This window comes from Thamnophis sirtalis, unplaced genomic scaffold (assembly GCF_051295495.1).
Source record: "Thamnophis sirtalis isolate CommonGarterSnake01/CBP01778 unplaced genomic scaffold, rThaSir2_p1.2 scaffold_3, whole genome shotgun sequence".
NCBI lineage: Eukaryota > Metazoa > Chordata > Lepidosauria > Squamata > Natricidae > Thamnophis > Thamnophis sirtalis.
The window spans coordinates 136545829-136555768 of NW_028261383.1; the positions used below are offsets into that span (position 1 = coordinate 136545829).

At 38.6% G+C, this 9940-nt stretch overlaps 1 long non-coding RNA gene across 1 annotated transcript in view; it reads left to right on the forward strand.

Moving 5' to 3' along the window:
• The window catches only part of LOC148048195 (uncharacterized), a 137693-nt gene extending 133581 nt beyond the window's left edge, over positions 1–4112 (forward strand). Inside the window, exon 2 of the long non-coding RNA XR_015696017.1 lies at positions 2955–4112. This is a non-coding gene — a long non-coding RNA (uncharacterized LOC148048195). The remainder of the gene's footprint in view (positions 1–2954) is intronic.
• Positions 4113–9940: the final 5828 nt, after the last annotated feature.

Below are 9940 nucleotides of genomic sequence, written 5' to 3' on the forward strand. Positions count from 1 at the left end.
TTTGTTTGACTGAGTGCAGGATCTGAGTAGCCTCTGTCCCCTTTGGCCTTCTGTTGATCATCTTTGGTCATGCACAAGCAGTTGCCAAGCAACAGAACGGAAGTGCCAGCTGGAGCCACGTGGTTTTGCCCAGTCATTTGGTGGTGTTGGCATCTTGGGCCAAAAGCTCATTTTTTTTCTTGATCAAATGTTTCTAGGGGAACGACACAGCCAGCGTTGCCCTGGAGGCTATTTAGACATAATCAACCCTCTTGGTTTTCTACTTTCTTTGGCTCTAGTTTTCATCTTTACTTGATTTCTGGCTGAAAGTTCATGAATATGTGTTGCTTTAAACGAGTTTCATCTGAGATTAACTTCACCCTCACTTTATTTTCTTCCAACTGATAAATGAGATGACTTACTGTCACATCAACACATTTTAAATATTAGTTTTATGCACACATCGGCATGCTTCAAATAGCCTTTGGTTTCTGCAAAGATGCTTGAAAGGGAGCAAAGGGATCAATTCCAACACTTTCACCCAAGAATTTCGAAGTACAGCTGTATTATTGGGCTTCAAAATTGAGGTGGGAGGCATTCTTAACCTACCAGACAAGAAGCAGTACACATCTATTCAGGATACTTTTCCCCCCTAAAGCAATGTTTATACAATTTTTTTTCTTTTAAAAAAAGGGGAAGGAGTTGTGAGAAAACATTTACAAATATCACCTAATGACATCTGATCATGATTAGAATTCCAGGATTGGCATTCTTATTTTCCATGCTGATAGAATGTGGCATTGAGTTTTATTTTCCTTTAATTGAATCCTGAATCTAATAGCAGAAAATATAATATATCAGGACTCATAGCTAAGACCCTTCAGCACTTACCCACATATAACAAAAAAGTATAGATCTAATATATAGATGATAATTTTGGAGGAATAAAATAAAAGGAACAATTGGAAAAGACACATACAGCAATCAACAATATATTCAGAAGAATAAAATTCACAGCATCCTAGACCAAGCCAAATCCAAAAATACTAGGGAATTCCTAGAAGATTGATATTCAGACAAACCATCCACCAATAGATACATAGCAATAAATCATATCTACACACTTAATCAAAAGAGAAAATATAAAAAGTTAAGAAGGAAACATAAAGATCAGAATACATCCCCTCCATTAGCCAATACTCAGATAAGCAGGGATTAACATCAGACAAACAAACAGAAAACAATACCCTAATCAAAGGAACTACCAAGGAAAAAATAGTAGTATGCCCAATAACACTGGCAGGGCAAGCTAGTGTCTATAAACAATGAGCAACCCCACTCACTCAATGAGTGAATGGTGTTACCAAGTTGGGTGATGAAATGTCTACAAGCAACAGCCAAGCTCAGAGACCACCAAGAATTCCCCATGAGTCTTTGAATGCTGTGAGCATTGAATTAGAGACCACTCAGTAATTTTTAAATGTTATATGCAAGCATGTAAAATTACAAGTTATAATCTGGAGTTTTGAGGTAAAACAGATTTTCTGCAGTTTTTGCTTCCCATGTGAAATATACATGATTCCACATTAATATTGCTTATAAACTTTCATGAAATTCATGAACAATAAATGATGAAATATGGTTTTTCTTATAGTGTGATAATTGTACATCACTGATGTTTTTCTGCCACGACCTGGGATGCTTTGTGAGCCCAACATTAAGTCTGGAATTGTTGAATTGTTCAGTTTTATTTCTGCTGGCAGGATCATTTTTTAAAATCATTGTCCCAAATTAATGATATTTCTTACTCTTAACCCTTGTAAACATCCCAGAATCATATGTAAGTAGATGATCATAAAAACTGAAATTATAAACTCTGTGTCAGATAACACCGCTGCATATTGTTTTACTCAGGAGTAAGCTCACAGTGGCCTAATCAAGATCAGAATGCTGTAAATAATATGGGAGAGGCTAATATTTTCTCTGGCCTGTGATTTAAATACATTCCTCATATGATACCAATTAATTATTATTATTATTAATCCCTGCATCCGTGCAACTGTGGTGGTTAATTTTTTCCCCTTTGAAGTCCCCTTGTGATGGACAGTGTCATTTATCTCAGGCCTGGGAGGTTTATGAAACTGAATTCATATTCAAATGTTATGAGGGCAGGAACCATCTATTAGAAGTCAGAAAATGCTAAATACGGTATATATAAAACAAAGATGATGTAACAACAACTGAAAGAATGGATGTGAAGCAGAGGTGGGTTTCTGCCGGTTTGTCCCGGATCGGGTGAACTGGTAGTGGCAGTTGCGGGAGGCTCCACCCACCTGCCTGGATGTCGCGTGAGCGCATGCCTGTGCACGAGAAATCAGTAGTAAAATAAATTGAAACCCAGCACTGATGTGAAGGATAGTGATGCCCACCTCTCTGCAGCTGATTTTTCCTCAGTCTTCTTGTTTTCTCCGATAAAGCTTATTTTCAGATCTAGCATTAAATCAGAGCTTCAGAGAAAGAGTTTCAAGAGGAATTCATGACTAAGGAAAAGGATGAGATATTCTCTTCCTGACCATTCCATTGCTCATTAATCATTTTACTTTATAAGCGTCAGACAAGTCACTTTTAGCATTCAGCTTCTTCACTTTCATTTACAGTTTATTTATAGTCAGAGGCTTTGGGCAGTTAAATATGCCAAGTGGAAATTTTTGTGTTGTTTGTGTTGATGAGATTGGTATTTTTCTGCTGAAAAGTCAGCAGAAATGAAGCATGCATATGGTCAAGAGTCACCTTATAGGGGAGATGGGTAGCATAAAAATTTAATTACTAAGTACATAAATATTTTCTTTCACTTTCAAATATTAAAGTCTTGTCATTGAGAGAACAAACTTGTTCTTGCATTTTTTAAAAAAATCTAAGTTTCTATAGAATTCTGCTTTCTATAACTTATGGTTGCTTTTGTATTTTCTCTGTAGGATTACTTGCCAGAAGAAAAGCGATAATTGGAATGCAGAAAGATGCTGACAGAAAGGCTGTCTCTGGAGAAAAGACTTCACTTGATGGAAAATACTTCATTTATAAATTATGAAATTGATTCTTCATGAATTGTAGCCCATCATGTATAAGATCCAAAATGGAAAAAAAACTGTGACTGAAGAAATTGGAGCCTAACCCACTTAGTCATGTGGAAACCAGGAAGATATAAAAATCCATCATCTAAACATACGTATCTTCATATATTTGCAACTTTACCGAAGTTTTGATCTAAGCTTCAGAAAACCATAAAACTGTGAAGGGTACCGAATTTAGATTTGGAATAATTTATATAGAGCTACATTAGAAATTTACCTTCTCTGCATAATGTTTATGCACAAAAATGGAAGGACACTTTGATTCCCACAATGGGTAAATGGCTGCAAAATGTGATGTAATTAGCAAAGATGTCTAAATTGACTGCTTTGATTAAAGAAAAAAAACAATTACTTTTGTTTCTACTTGGAAACCACTTCTGGACTTTGTACTTGAGGTGGGGGGGGGAATGAAATTTTGATTTGGGGTTTTACCGATTAGATAGGTTTGTTGTTATAGAAATGGCTAGTTCATATTATTATGTAAAAGTAAAAAGTTGATGCTGTTATCTTATTCTGCTGCACCAAAGGGAGTCATAAGCCTTTTCTTTCTTCTCTCCCTTTCCCATATACTTTTCTCTTCCCTTCTTCTCCCCTCCCCTACTTTCCTACTATTTTCTTTGGTATTTTTGTAGTTTATATTATGAATTAATAAAAAAATCAAAATAAATTTATCATCTCTGAAAAGTAAGGGAATTAAACACTTCCTTATGTATGCAGACCTTTTCTCGCTACTAATCTATACATCATTGTTGAAGCTTCATGAATTTTCCTTTCTCGTATTACTAGATTTGGTCTTTATTAATTTGAATATAGTTTGAACAATTCCTAAAATTCCTGCTGCCATTCTGGTGCCTTTTTCTTCTTTGTGAGATCATAAACTTTGCATTTCTGTACAGTAGTTGAGAATGAAAGAACAGATTTGTCTCTCTCATGGTTTTTTTTTTTTTTTTGAGGGAAGTTCTTATTATGAATTTATTTTATTAAATAAAAGACTTCCAGGTCTGTCTCATGGTGGTTTTTGGTCCAGAAATATCGACAATCAAAAGGATATCCTTTCCTCATTCTAATGGCTGAAATTCTGGAAGGTGTAAATAGTTCATCTGGATAGCACCAGATGCACCAGGGTGAAGAAGAGTTTAACAGAATATGACAGTATGATAGTCTATAAGTCATTGTTGAATCTTTATGAATTTTCATTTGAATGTAGTTTGTCTTTTTCCTTATGGAGCGCCATAACATAGCATCATTTAACTAGAAGTGCAGTTGCTTCTCACTAAAGCCAATAATTCAGAATCTCCAGTCTAAGGATTGAAAGACACTAGATTTTCTAAAAATAAATTTTTAGGGTCACCATCAGTAAATATTCTCTGTGTGGCTTACAGAGCAAAAGTCAAAACAAAATATATATGTATGTATGTATGTATGTATGTATACACACACACACACACATATATACACTATATTGCCAAAAGTATTCACTCACCCATCCACATAATCAGACTCAGTTGTGAGCAAATACTTTTGGCAACATAGTGTATGCATGTGTGTAGTATGTATGTATGTATGTATGTGTGTGTGTGTGTGTGTGTGTGTGTATATATATATATATATGTATGTATGTATGTATGCATGCATGTATGTATATGTATATGTATATGTATATGTGTGTGTGTGTAGTAATAAAATATAGCAATATTTTTAGTAAATATAGCATTTTAGCACATGTTTAAACAATAGCTGAGGCACCAGGGGAGAATCTGGCAGGACATCACTGGATTGATTTTCAGGCTGTTACCCCTGAGGACGTGGACAAGGCCATGGGAGCTGCAAGTGCCTCCACATGTGGCTGGTTGCTAACAGCAGGGAGGTGACACGGGGCTGGATCCAGGCGGATGTTACCGCCTCCCTTCGGGAGGGGTTCTTTCCCCCCGCTCTAAAGGCGGCGGTGGTGAGACCCCTTCTGAAGAAGCCATCTCTGGATCCAGCCGTTTTAAACAATTACCGTCCAGTCTCCAACCTCCCCTTTGTGGGGAAGGTTGTCGAGAAGGTGGTAGCCTTTCAGCTCCGACGGTCCTTGGAGGAAACCGATTATCTAGATCCCTTCCAGTCAGGATTTAGGCCCGGCTACAGCACGGAAACCGCTTTGGTCGCATTGATCGATGACCTCTGGAGAGCTAGGGATGGAGGTTATGCCTCCGTCCTAGTGCTCCTTGAGCTCTCAGCGGCTTTCGATACCATCGACCATGGTATCCTTCTGCAACGACTGCGGGAGGTGGGGGTGGGAGGCACTGTCCTACAGTGGTTCTCCTCTTACCTCTCGGACAGGTCGCAGTTGGTGTTGGTCGGAGGGCAGAGGTCGACCCCTAGGCCCCTGAATTATGGGGTGCCGCAGGGATCAGTCCTGTCCCCCCTCCTGTTTAATATCTACATGAAGCCGCTGGGTGAGATCATTCGACGGCACGGGATAAAATACCATCAGTATGCGGATGATACACAGCTGTATCTGTCCGCCCCGTGCCAACTCAGTGAAGCGGTTGACATGATGTGCCAGGGCCTCGAGGCTGTTAGGGACTGGATGGGGGTTAACAAGCTTGTACTCAACCCAGATAAGACCGAGTGGCTGGTGTGCTTCCCTCCTACTAATTGGCCAAGTGTTCCATCTCTCAGGCTGGGGGGTCAAACAGTATGCCCCTCAGACAGGGTTCGCAATTTGGGAGTCCTCCTGGACCCACAGCTGACTTTTGAACATCACTTGTCGGCTGTGACCAGGGGGGCATTTGCACAGGTTCGCCTGGTGCACCAGTTGCGTCCCTACCTGAACCGGGAGGCTCTCACAACAGTCACTCGTGCCCTTGTGACCTCTAGACTGGACTACTGCAACGTGCTCTATATGGGGCAGCCCTTGAAGAACATTCGGCGACTTCAGCTTGTCCAGAATGCAGCCGCGCGAGCGATCGTGGGTGCGCCTCGGTTCACCCACGTAACACCTATCCTCCGCGAGCTGCACTGGCTGCCTATTGGTCTCCGGATACGCTTCAAGGCGCTAGTCGTCACTTATAAAGCCCTTCATGGTATTGGACCTGGGTACTTGAGAGACCGCCTGCTGCCAATTACCTCCACTAGACCGATTAGATCCCACAGATTAGGCCTCCTCCGAATTCCATCCGCCGGCCAGTGTCGACTGGCGACCACCCGGAGGAGAGCCTTCTCTGTGGCTGCTCCGACCCTCTGGAACGAACTCCCCGTGGAGATTCGAACCCTCACCACCATCCAGGCCTTCCACAAAGCCCTTAAAACCTGGCTGTTCCGACAGGCCTGGGGCTAAAGAACTGTTGCCCCCGTCTCGAATTGGTATGACTGTTGTGTTTTAATCATGCATTGTTGTTTATGTCGTTTTTAAATTCTTGTTTGTATCCCCCTTCCCTGGTCGAGTTGTGAGCCGCCCTGAGTCCCCTTCGGGGGAAAAGGGCGGCATATAAATAAAATCAATACAATACAATACAATACAATACAATACAATACAATACAATAAAATTCTGATAACTAGAAATATAAAAATTGGAAACAGTGTGGATAAGGAAGCAACATTCCCATTAGGGAATCTTTCTCCCTCACTCTCTCTCTCTCCTCTTTCTCTCCCCCTACCTCCCCTTGTCTGTCTGTCTGTCTCTATCTATCTATCTATCCATCCATCCATCCATCCATCCATCCATCCATCCATCCATCCATCCATCCATTTTATGCCTTCAAGTCAGTGTTGGCTCCTGGCAATATTGACAAGTCTCTGAAGTTTTCTTCATAAGATTTCAGAACCATTGCCTCCTCCTTAGGGCTGAGAGAGAGAGTGATTGGCTTAAGGTCACCCATATGGCTCCAATGTTTAAAATCAGTGAAGCTGCATGGGATAGCTAGTTTAGTGTAGTGATTAAGGCACCAGGTTAAAAACTGGGAGACTGTTTAAAACTCACAGAGTTCCAGTTTCTAGCCTGGTGCCTTACCACTATACCAAACTGATGGTCACTTACAGCTTTACTCTTATAGGACAATTAAGGTCAGTGGTTAGTAGATCTCCCTTGCTACTCAGTGTCAGCTGCTCATAGGAAACTGCAGAGAAGTAGGAAACTATTCTGCTTAAGTATAACATGGCAGGTTGGACAAGTATGGGTGAGTGCTTGGGATTAAGGATTTAACCATCTTTCAAATTGTCTGAGTGACAGCTCATGTTGTTTTTCAACATAGGCCTGTTGTTCTTTGGAAAGCTCAAATGGCAGGAAGAGCCATAAACCTGTCTACTCTATGAGGCTTCAAGTAGACTGGCAGAGACAGTTTTACTGTTTTTCTTTTGAGCTGGAAGGGAAAATGGATTCTTCCCTTATCAGAACTCCAATCAATCTCAGCCCAACTCCCAAGTACCCAGAATCAGTGAGTGCTTCAAGTAAATCCCATGGCAGGCAGTGAACAGCACAGAAGGCAGCTCCTGGAAGCATCTTGTGGAATGTGCAGCATGATGTTCAAGAAAGCAAAAAAAAAAAAAAAGCGAATTCTATCCAAAAAGCAAGGAAATTTCAAAAATAATTCAAAGAGAAATTAGAGAAGATACAAACAGAGGTCTCACATGGAGAATACAGAAACTTCAACAGGTGCAACAAAAAAGGGATGATACAGGTATCAATTTTTCTAAACTTTGGCCTTGTTGTGGATTTAAAAAACTTAACATAGAATATCAATGGAGTAAATGCTCCCCAAAGGAGAAAAAACATTATTTGAAAAAGTCCAAACAAGATATAATTTCCCTACACAAAAAAGGATAATATATTTGATTTATACAAATTTGAATGAAGAAACAACAGAAGCAACAACAACAAAGAACTGTAGTTGTTTTATCTATAGTTCCCAACTAAAATCCACATTGTACTGACTGAAGACTTTCGTAACAGTGGACTGGATAGAATTGTTGTGGTGGAAGATTGCAAGGGACTAAAACTCTGATATTGGGAATTGATACCCAAAATGAGCCCAAAATATTTTTAAAATAAATTTATGGAGAAATTAATAGGGGAGTGGAATGTGGTTTATTTCCCCATAACTGGACAGAACTCCTGAAAAAAATATTAAAAATCTATGAAAGCAAATTCTCAAAAGTTTTCTTTGATTTTTATGGACAATTTAGGGCTGGCTGTTATAAGGAGACAGAAAAATAGCAATTCAAGAGATGATACCTACTTTTCTGAAAGACAATCACTCATTTTCAAGAAAAGGCATGATTTGGATTTCAAAGAATGAGGCTATTAAGGTTTCTGAAGATACTATCGAAGATTTTTTTTCCACATCACATCTCTGTGAGTTTGGTTATAAAAGAAAATTATGATTTTTTTCTAGATGGAGACTGAATGAAACGTTGTTACAGAAAAAAAGCAATAGGGGATCCTTTAAACAAAACTACTTTAAAAAAGATACAGTGGTTTAAGAATGGTTTGGGATGCAAGGAAAGCTTTTATTAGCAATTATTCTATATAACATAATGAATAAAAGGATGGTGTTTATGCATTTCTTGATTGGGCGTTTGAATATATATCAGTTAACTGTTGCATATAGCAGACCACTTCTTGAATGAATATTTTTAATGGAACATTCATTGTAAAAATAGCAGACCTGATTGTCTTATTTGGTGAATTTTCCAATTCAAATAATGTTTAGAAGCAGTCTGCCTATTATCACCACCAACCTATAAAGTCAAGTTCTTGGTGCAAAGAAAAGTACATGGATATGTACTAAGGCAATCTTTATAAAAGAAAAAGACGTCGTTTTGGTTTTAGATTTTGGCTTCTTCTGCATCAGTATATTTGCTTCATGGAACTGAAATGAAATGTAAACAATTTCATGAATATTATGGTTACATCATTTGCAAGAAACTTAAATTGTTCGCCAAATTAGATTTTCTCCCTAAATGTAAAACTCACTTCTATTTCAAAGTACCGGTATATAATTGGCACAACAAATGTCTATGGAGATTTTCAGTTATCCAGGTTATGAATTGTCTTTCTTTTTTTTTTCTCTGAAAATGTTTTGCTTCTCATCCAAGAAGCTGAACTGATGAGAAGCAAAACATTTTCAAAGAACACACTCCCCCCGAAAAAAAGTCCAGTTGCCTTTTGAAAAAAAGCAACTTTGGGATTGGCATGATAAATGAATTTTCTTATCATTCATTTTCCAGTTGTAATATTCTTCTGTAGAGAAATCTCACTATTTTCCAGATTTCTTAATTTACCAGTCTATGCAGGCTGGTTAGCAAAAAGCTGTGCAGAATGAGTCAGAATAATTCCACTCAAGGACAAGTAAATCAATTTCTAAAGTTAACTAAAGTGTCCACCTGCTTTTGTAGCATGGCACTCAATTACTATACTATACAAGGATAATTATAACTTTTGAAGTGATGGAAGGTATGCACTCCAAAGATTCTAGAATTAGGTCTAATTTCTGCAGGAAAACTTCATTCTATTATGGAACTTCAAGCATTCGTAATTATTTTCTAAAAGATCGAGCCTAGGAAATAAATAGATTTGGATCTTTGCTTGAAGAGTTTTAAGAATTCTTTCTGGGACCATGTATCATTCTGCTTTTTAAGTTTGAAGGGGTCATGATGCAGTGACTTTGAACGCACCTAAGGTCTGAATAGGAACTGCCTTGAATTTTACTGTGGAAGAAAATGGAATGTAATAATAGTTCTACCAGATGAAGCTTGTAATTTGTGGTATGCTCTGATTTACTGTTAAAAATAGGCACCTATAACCGTTTTACCTACCTTCGCCACTTTCACATTATATTGATGA